Raw genomic sequence first — 9,266 nt, 5'->3', positions numbered from 1 at the left:
CTGAAAAATCCAGTTGCTTAAACCCACCACCGTCCTCTTTTACACCTGCACACTGGGCTCCGAAGGGGAGGGGTGGGGGGTGGGGGAAAGATGATTTATCACATGATGGTTAAAAATAAAATTGTCTTATTTTACCAGCTGTCACTTTTGACAGCCCAGGGGCGAAAGGGGAGAGGGTATGCCTTTGGAGCTTCAATGGCCATTCATAAAGGGCTTTTCCCCACCCGAAAATCCATCAATTTGGAGCAGGGTCAGGTCAAGATGAGGGTCAGCTCTTTCCTTTAATCCATACGGCCTGTCGCTTCCTTTTCCTTCACTTCCTTATGATATCCTTCTTGGGGTTTTTTTTTTCCCTGCTCTCTGGTGGGACTGGGCGGCATCCCTCTGCATCCTTCCATTTGGTGGTCTGTCCCTCGAGAGTGCAGGATTACATCCCCCATCAGTCATAGGGGCTGGCTGCCTTTGGCCCTATAAACATTGGCCTTATTTTAATGGGGGAATGGATGTTAAGGCTTGCCACATGGCCTGCCTTTCTAGCTTTGCATTCCTCCAGATGGGTACCAAATCTGCGAGGAATCTTTCATGTAGAAGAGTAGTTTTATGGTTTTCTTTCTCCCCGTTTTACCTCAGGAACCTCCCTTGCAGATGAGGAGATTATGCGACTGGGAAGAGAGGGGGAAAGAGAGGGAGGGGGCACCGAAGAGGAGCCGGGGACTTCAGTGAGATATAGCGCACAAAAAAGTGTGACAAATTGCATTGACAAGCGCTGCCCTGGCAGCTTGTGATGGAGGGAAATGAAATCTCCAGCCAAACAATGTGTCATTATATGACCTTCTATAGGCATCCTTGTTGAAGTTAGATTGAGAGAAAAAGGCACACAAAAGGAAGAGCCCCCCCCCCCCGGCCCCCATCTCTTTCCCCAACTGGCCTTTCCCTCCAAACTATCAATAAATACATTCAGGAGAAATTCCCATCACACCCCATGTCTGGAATAGCGACATCTAGGGTTGGAGTCCATATTGGTACAAAAGAAAGGGAAGAGGGGAAAAACGTTTTGCTCACGGGGCATATTTTGGCATAAAAGAACGCCACAGGGCTATCCAGCTGGGAATGTGCTTTAGTGTGAAACATGCACCAAGTGAATATTTTGCGCTGGTACCTGGTACACCATCAGGGCTCAATGCAGAGAGAACCGAATCATCATCATCATCATCATCATCATCATCATCATCATCATCATCATCAGAAGAAGAAGAAGAAGAAGAAGAAGAAGAAGAAGAAGAAGAAGAAGAAGAAGAAGAAGAAGAAGAAGAAGAAGGAAGTCACTAGATACCATGATTTGAAAATTGAGATTCAGCGACTATGGCACAAGCCAGCTGAGGTCGTCCCAGTGGTCATCAGCACCCTGGGCGCCATTCTGAAAATAATAGGGTGGCACTTGAAACATCTTCAAATCGACAAAATCAACGTCTGTCAGATTCAGAAGGCAGCCCTGCTGGAATCCGCATGAATACCACGCCGATACATTACAACTTCCTAGGCCTCTGGGTGAGGCTCGGATTGTAATAAAGGCCAACAACCAGCGAAAGAACTGGCAGCTGTGATAGTAAACAACAACAACAACAACAACAACAACAACAATAATAATAGTAATGGATTCCCCATTTCAGATGAAATGGAGACTGCACATAGTAAGAAGACTGCAGGTAGCACATCCTGCCCAGATAGTGCATAGGATTGATTTGCCCTCGATACACAGGACTATCACAGGGTCAGTTTTAAAGAAAATTTTTAAAGATGCCAAGAAAATTGCACTGAACCAAGAAAAGGCTCCACCGAGACAACTGACAAGTTTTGAGATATAGCTGCATCGCATACAGCTATAACCCCTGAAGAAGGACTTTTAAGCCTGAAACCTGTTGATAGCCAGCATTAAGGGTTTCTTGGGTTTGCGTTCTCTGCACCTTTGAAATCTTCTTTGCTCCAGTGCTTTTGGGGTGCCATTACCTAATTATGGGGCTGCCAAGTGCAGAGGTAGACCAACTTTCAAGTTGTTTGATGCTAAATTCTGTACGTGACACATAGAAGGAGGAATATGTGCACAAAGAAGGAGGAACGAGATAGCATCAGCTAGTCTAGGCTTGCCAGTCGCCTGTTTTCAGTGGGTAAAATCCTCACCCACATCCCTGTCTTTGAGAAACTGAGGAATGGGCGAGAAAATGGACAATGGCTTCCATGGTGATGATCTAGGAATTTCCCCATGTTTCTATGGTCTTTACCATAGAGATCAGGGGAAATTCTTCAGGTTGTACCTGGAAGTGACTTAGCAAAGTCAATGGCACCATGCCCACACACACACCTTTGGCCCCCTCTTCCAGTTCTCCTATAATTTGTCCTGTACTCGGGACATCAGTTGTAATGAGGTAAACCTCATTTTCTGCTCCTGTTCTGAATTACAGCATAGGATTTTTGTAACAAAAAGGTGGTGGTGCGTCTAGATAAAAACTGGAAGTGATGTAGGGTAGCTCTAGGAGTTGCTGGAAACTCTAAGGTTTTCATCACAGAGTTTCAGAGATTCCAAGAGCTACCTGTTGTCACTGCTGGGTTTTACCCGGAAGTGATGTAGCAACATTGGCGACATCTGTGATGTCACACACACTTCCCTATATCCTGCCCCCCAGCCCTCCCAACCTGTTGCCAGATTGGAAGGGGGCTTTTAACTTCACTGACCAGAGCTACAGGATACGAGGCAGTGTGGTTTATGGACAGCTTTACTCGATCAGCTAAACAGTCTCCAAAATTTATGGCTTGCTCAAGTTACCCTTCCTCTGTCCAAACTTCCCTTTCTCCACAAAAAAAATAAAATAAAAATGTTTCAAGCTTTGAAATGTTTGGGCTCTCCCCTCCCCCACGCTTCCCTCCGGACAGTTGCCATGAGCCCAGACTTTCGAAAACATTTCAGACTTAAAAGGTTAAGATTTAAGTGCAGCTGATTTTATCTGCGCTTTTAACTAACACAGCCAGGTGGATTAGAGAGATGTGTACAATCTCCACTCTAGACACTTGGGTAAATATGCACAAGCCGGAGAGCGGGCCAAAGAAAGAATCGGCTGTTATTGTCTATTAATTTGAAAGAGGAGATTAAAGGAAGTGCAGAAATCAGTAGGGTAAATATCAAAAAGGATTTCAATTTTGTATGTAAGAACATTACTCTAGCTGGGCTATTTTCAAATAACAGGAAAACCTCTCTTTTTCAGAAGGGGGAGTAGAAAGAGAGAGAAAAAAAGAAATTTACATATTCCCTTCCTTCTCTTTGTTTGCAGGAACGAACACCAGTTTGCTTAACAGAGGTGGGTTCTGTATTCATCCTTGACAGTTTTGCTGAGTGAACTTTCTACAGGACAAATACAGGAATCTTTCTTTCTTTCTTTCTTTCTTTCTTTCTTTCTTTCTTTCTTTCTTTCTTTCTTTCTTTCTTTCTTTCTTTCTTTCTTTCTTTCTTTCTTTCTTTCTTTCTTTCTTTCTTTCTTTCTTTCTTTCTTTCTTTCTTTCTTTCTTTCTTAGAATTGTATCTGTTTGAAATATCATCTCCCCCCCCTCCCCATGGTCCAAAACTGGATATGACATCAAACTCTTCCAAGTGTTAAAAAAAGAGACTTGTATGGGATGCTGGGAAAAGGAGGATTTAACTCTCTTCCCCATGCTAGAATCAAGTCCAGCGGCACAGAGACCAACAAGATTTATGGGCTATAAGCTTTCAAAAGCTCCCTTCTTCAAATGCCTCCTTTGTCTGATAGTTTTGACTCTCAAAAATTCATACCACGAGAACCTCTTTGGTAGTACTTGACTTGAATCTTGCTGTTATGCTGCTGACCAACAACGCAACTGGACTCTGAAACTGTCCCCGGTGCTGTTTCTCTGATCAAAATGATCCCCCCACTGTTTAATATCCATTAAACACTCAATGATCAAATATCTGCTTTACATGCAGAATAGGGCAGCCATGTTGCCTGTTTTGGCCAGCCAATTGCTGCCCTCGACTGGTCTTGGGGGAAAAATGGGTGAGGGCAAACCGTGCATCCCATGATGCCATTACACCATGATGCCACAACTGCACTCCCAGCTGCAGAACCAGAAGTGATGTCACCATATTACAAGATCATTCTGATGTCACAGTCCGAAGCAGTGGTGTAGCGCCAAGGGGACAGGGGGTGCACGATGCACCGGGCGCATGCCGGTGAGCGGGCATGGCAGGTGGGGGTGTGGCGGGGCGCAGGGGTGCACGCGCGCCCCTGGCACAGTCCCCCCTCACTCCGGCCCTGATCGGAAGTGACATCATGACATGTCAAGACACCAATTTGGTAAGTCACTGGCCCTCCAAGACTCATGGAGGTTGCCAACCTGGCCACCCTAAGAACAATTTCATGAGGTAAGTGAGGCTGATGGGAGGTGATTGAATGAAGGTCACCCACGAGCTCCCATGGCAGTGTAGGGATTTTAGCTTGGATCTCCCAGAACATTCTAACCATTACACCACAGTGCTATTAACTCTTTGTGTTTTCAGAACTACAGCCCTGATTAAACTCTCTCCCCCAAGCTGATTTTTGCAGCTTTGATATATAACTGGGGTTTGTAAGTTTCTTTGGGGCACGGACCTGTCTGTTGTTCCCTATAAAACTCTCTAAGTCACTATGGTTATAAATGTCAATGTCTTAATGCATAATTAAATATAAAATGTGGTGTAAAATTACTCTTTTAAAAAATGTGCTAATTTTGATCCCAGCTTTCTTCCAAACAGCTCAGGCCACAATGTGCATGTTCATCACTCATCCTCCCTGTGAGGTATGTCAGGATGGGAGACAGAGACTAGCCCTAAATCACCCGCTGAATATCATCACAAAGTGTGGATTTGAGACCCGCATTAATTCCATTTAAAATTCGGCATGATCTTGTAAAGTATGGGTTATGCTTCTCAACAGACCTGTTTCCTTCAGAATAACTGCTACAACCAACATCTCTGAGTAAGGGGTTACCGGGCATTTTGTTGGAAGAAAATTCCTCGCCTTGTGTGTTCATGCTGCCAGTGCGAACAACCACAATAGGTGTGTCTGATTTCCTCCCATGCACATGTTGTCTGTTCATTGACCATCTCTTTTGTGGCTTCCACAGGGAAGGTAAAAGCTGAGATGGAATCCTAAAGGGGATGACTCAAGGTCTGCCTGTTGGTGTTCATGCTGGGGATAAAGGGGTTAAAAATCCGTAGCCTCACATGGGAGCAAGTCAGTGGGCAGTGCCAGTGTTTCCGTTCTCAGTCTTTGAAATTCTGACACATGGTGATAGGTGCAACCACAAAATGGCTGTCAAAAGGGGTGGAGCCAGCTGCAAAATGTTAGAGAGTGAGATCATGCATAATTCTAATAGTAACGCGTCTTCCTCACTGATTCCATTACCATGTTATCTCTAATAGATTATGATCTGCAAAAGGCCTTGGTTGTATTTTAGTTTTTTTTCCAGGTTTATAAGTAAAGCTTTTGAAATACAACACATATCTATTCTTGACTTGACTGAATGAGAAAACTGAGACGGAAAAAATGAGAGAATGTGTCATAGTGGCCAAGTTATTCACCAATAAATAGAAGGCCGGGACAGGAATTTGATGAGAAATGGAAACTATATTTTACATATAGTGCTGAAATGGTTACAAATGATGTTTTATTTGGATCATTTTTGCCTATCTCACAAATTAAAAAATTAATGGCTTTTCCCTGAGTGAATATGCATTGTGGTTGTAGTTAAAATATTAGTATAATAATGGAAATTAAGTAAGAAAAAGTAAGGCTCCCCCAAATTAAAGTTTTAAATATACTATTTTGGCAGTATTGTATGATATTTCGTTTTCATTGTCTATATTCCACTTTTGATTCCCACCCCCTGTTTTCTGTGTTTTGATATTTTATACAAATGAGAAAATAATAAAAAATATTTTTAAAATAATTCCAATAGTAACTCTTAACAAGATGTCTTTAAAAAACTGTACTTTGGTGGCAGCTAACGAAAAAACCCACAACTTTTAAAAAACTGCTACAGCCAATCAGAAGCCCTTAGATTGCCCTAGCCCAGTGGTGGTGATCCTATGGCACTCCAGATGTTCATGGACTACAATTCCCATCAGCCCCGCCAGCATGGCCAATTGGCCATGAATTGGCCATGCTGGCAGGGGCTGATGGGAATTGTAGTCCATGAACATCTGGAGTGCCATAGGTTCACCACCATGGCCCTAGCCAGTTTCAACAAATGCTTAGTGGACCTGAGGAAAGGTGTCAGCAAACCCCGTGGCGCCCGTGGGCATCATGTTGGAGACTCCAGCTTTGCCCTTTGCTCCATTGAAAATATGAATTCAGTTATTTATTTTAAAATATTTATGTTCTGCCATTCTCCCACATTTACATGAAACCCAAGGTGGGTCATCGCTGTTACAAAAAATGAAAAAGTAGAAGAGTTTGGATTTATAACCCACCTGTCCTGTAAAGAGTCTCAAAGAGACTTACAAACTCCTTTCCCTTCCTCTCCCTATAACAGATTCCTGGTGAGTCAGGTGGGGCTGAGAGAGTCCTGAGAGAACTGTAACCGACCCACGGTCACCCAGCAAGCTTCTTGGGGAGAAGCAGGGAAACAAATCCAATTCGCCAGATCGGAGTCCGCCATTCATGTGGAGGAATGAGGAATTAAACCTGGTACAAGTCCACCTCTCTTAACCATTACACCCAATACTTAGGAAAGTACAGAAAGGCAAAAGTACAGACAATATGACATTGCGTACAAATCTCCCTTGCAGAAGCAAACTCAGTAATTCAGCAAAAAAAATGTTTCCGACCAGACGTCCACAGCTAAACAACCTCCTCTCGCAAGTGAAGAACACACCTTGATTGGGCTGGATGAACAAATGTCGGGAGTGCTTTGATTGTGCGTTTCTGCATTGCAGGACTTGATGGCACTTGGGGTCTCTTCCAACTCTATGGCCATTTCCACATGGGCCAAAAAAGCTGGTAAAAGGACAGTAAAAACAGCATTATAGACTGGGAGTTCGCACAGCCGTCACTGCAGAAATGATGCTGCAGCAATGCGGCAACGGTCCAGCGGGCCCACAACGATTTATTCTAAAATCGCTCACCAACCATGTATTTTCAACAACATAACTCCACAATCAATGTTGTATGAAGCGCCCACCAGGAATTGGTGCCCCAGACCCCGCCCCCCACAATGGCAGGCTACATTGGCCAATCCTGGTGCCGAACGACCAAGACGTCTACCCGGGGGGGGGGGGGCGGGGGACACCGTTTGCAAAGCACAACCATGTGAAGCGCCGGGGTTCCACTGATGCGCTACCTGTCTATGGAGTGCCTGCCCATGCGAACGCTGCGTTGCTGCGGTGTTGCCAATAACACTGACGGCACAATGCTGTAATTGGCTGTGCAGAAATGGCCAGTGATTCCATGCTTCTTGCTGATGTGATGCTCTGATTCCTAATCAGGAAGACAAAACCAGGCCGCTGGCAAAGAACCACAGGTCAGACACCCCTCGACTCGCACCTCTGGCCAGCTCTGGGCATTTGGAGCAAGGGCCTTTTGAGGTTTTTGAAACATGACGTACCTGGAGCCAACCTCTTTTTAAAAAAATTATTCCGCTGCCGGCAGCCGGATCGAAGTTCCTTCGTCAGTGATTAAGCCTTCTTGAGACAAATATTTCCAAGGGCAGGAGAAAAAGCGGTGCTCGGGCACCTGTTGGAGACGCTGTGCTCCGTTTCAACTCTAACCTGCATTTGATACGGTGTTGTTTCAGCTGTGACTTGGGGGCGGCTCATTTAAGTGCCTCCAAATGCCTGTCAGTGTGGCAATCAGCTGAATACATAAACCAGGCCCCCCAAACCCCTCGCTGGCCCCGGGTCAGAGTAAATGGAATAATAAAATCCAAACGCTTTTGTCTCAATTTTCTGTCCTCCTCGCCTTCCGCATAAATCTGCAGCTTTGCGCTGACCTCCCCCCCTCAGGCGGGGAGGGGACGGCAGGATGCCTGAGATCCATTTGGTCTCCATCTTGGGGTCTTTAAAAGCTTTTTCCAATTAATTTTAACAGGCGTCCATGAGGATCAAGGATGGCTTTCTCCCGCGGCCCCACCCTCCTTCCACATGCCATGGCCCCTTTCCCCACATCGCCGACCCTTTTTAAGTAGCTGAGTGGCAGGGCATTAATAAAATGATATCAGGGGGTATTGATTGTATCACGAGTTATCTAATGAGGGGCCATTTGGAGAATGGAATGGCTGACGAATGGAAGGGACTTTCCTCCACGGAGTCTCACTGTGAAACATTCTTATCTTACCCAAATGCACTTTTGGGGAGAGAATCCAGTCCAGGTCTGATTTGGGGTGTCAAAAGAAGTGGATTTACAGATATCAGTTCCCCTGGAGGAAATGGATGCTTTGGAAGGTGGACTTTATGGCACTATGGAAGCATAGTGGCGTAGTGGCGTAGTGGTTAAGAGCAGAAGCACTCTAATCAGGCAAACCGGGTTTGATTCCCCGCTCTGCCGCCTGAGCTGTGGAGGCTTATCTGGGGAATTCAGATTAGCCTGTGCACTCCCACACACGCCAGCTGGGTGACCTTGGGTTAGTCACAGTTCTTCGGAGCTTTCTCAGCCCCACCTGCCTCACAGGGTGTTTGTTGTGAGGGGGGAAGGGAAAGGAGTTTGTAAGCCCCTTTGAGTCTCCTTGCAGGAGAGAAAGGGGGGATAGAAATCCAACTCTTCTTCTTCTTCTTCTTCTTCTTCTTCTTCTTCTTCTTCTTCTTCTTCTTCTTCTTCTTCTTCTTCTTCTTCTTCTGCTGCTGCTGCTGCTGCTGCTGCTTCATTATTATTATTATTATTATTATTATTATTATTATTATTATTATTATTATTATTATTATTATTATTATTATTATTATTATTATTATTATTACCTCATGGAAGTCCCTCCCATCCCCAGGGTCCATTCACAAATCTTCAGGAGTTTCTCCACCTGGTTCTGGCCACCCTACCCACACCCCCTGGGGACCTTGAAGCCCTACGTGGACTATTGCTGGCACCTTGGGCACAGAAACAGGACAAGGTGGAGTTTGGGATATGAAGGGACCTCAGCAGGGTATAATGCAGTGGTGGGATTCAGCCAGTTTGCACCACTTCGGCAGAACTGGTTGTTCAAATGGTGCTTGTAAACAATCAGTTGTTAAA

This window comes from Sphaerodactylus townsendi, linkage group LG17, assembly GCF_021028975.2.
Source record: "Sphaerodactylus townsendi isolate TG3544 linkage group LG17, MPM_Stown_v2.3, whole genome shotgun sequence".
In the NCBI taxonomy this organism is placed as follows: Eukaryota; Metazoa; Chordata; class Lepidosauria; order Squamata; family Sphaerodactylidae; genus Sphaerodactylus; species Sphaerodactylus townsendi.
The sequence above is the reverse complement of the archived record's forward strand: the minus strand, read 5'-3'. Positions refer to the sequence as shown.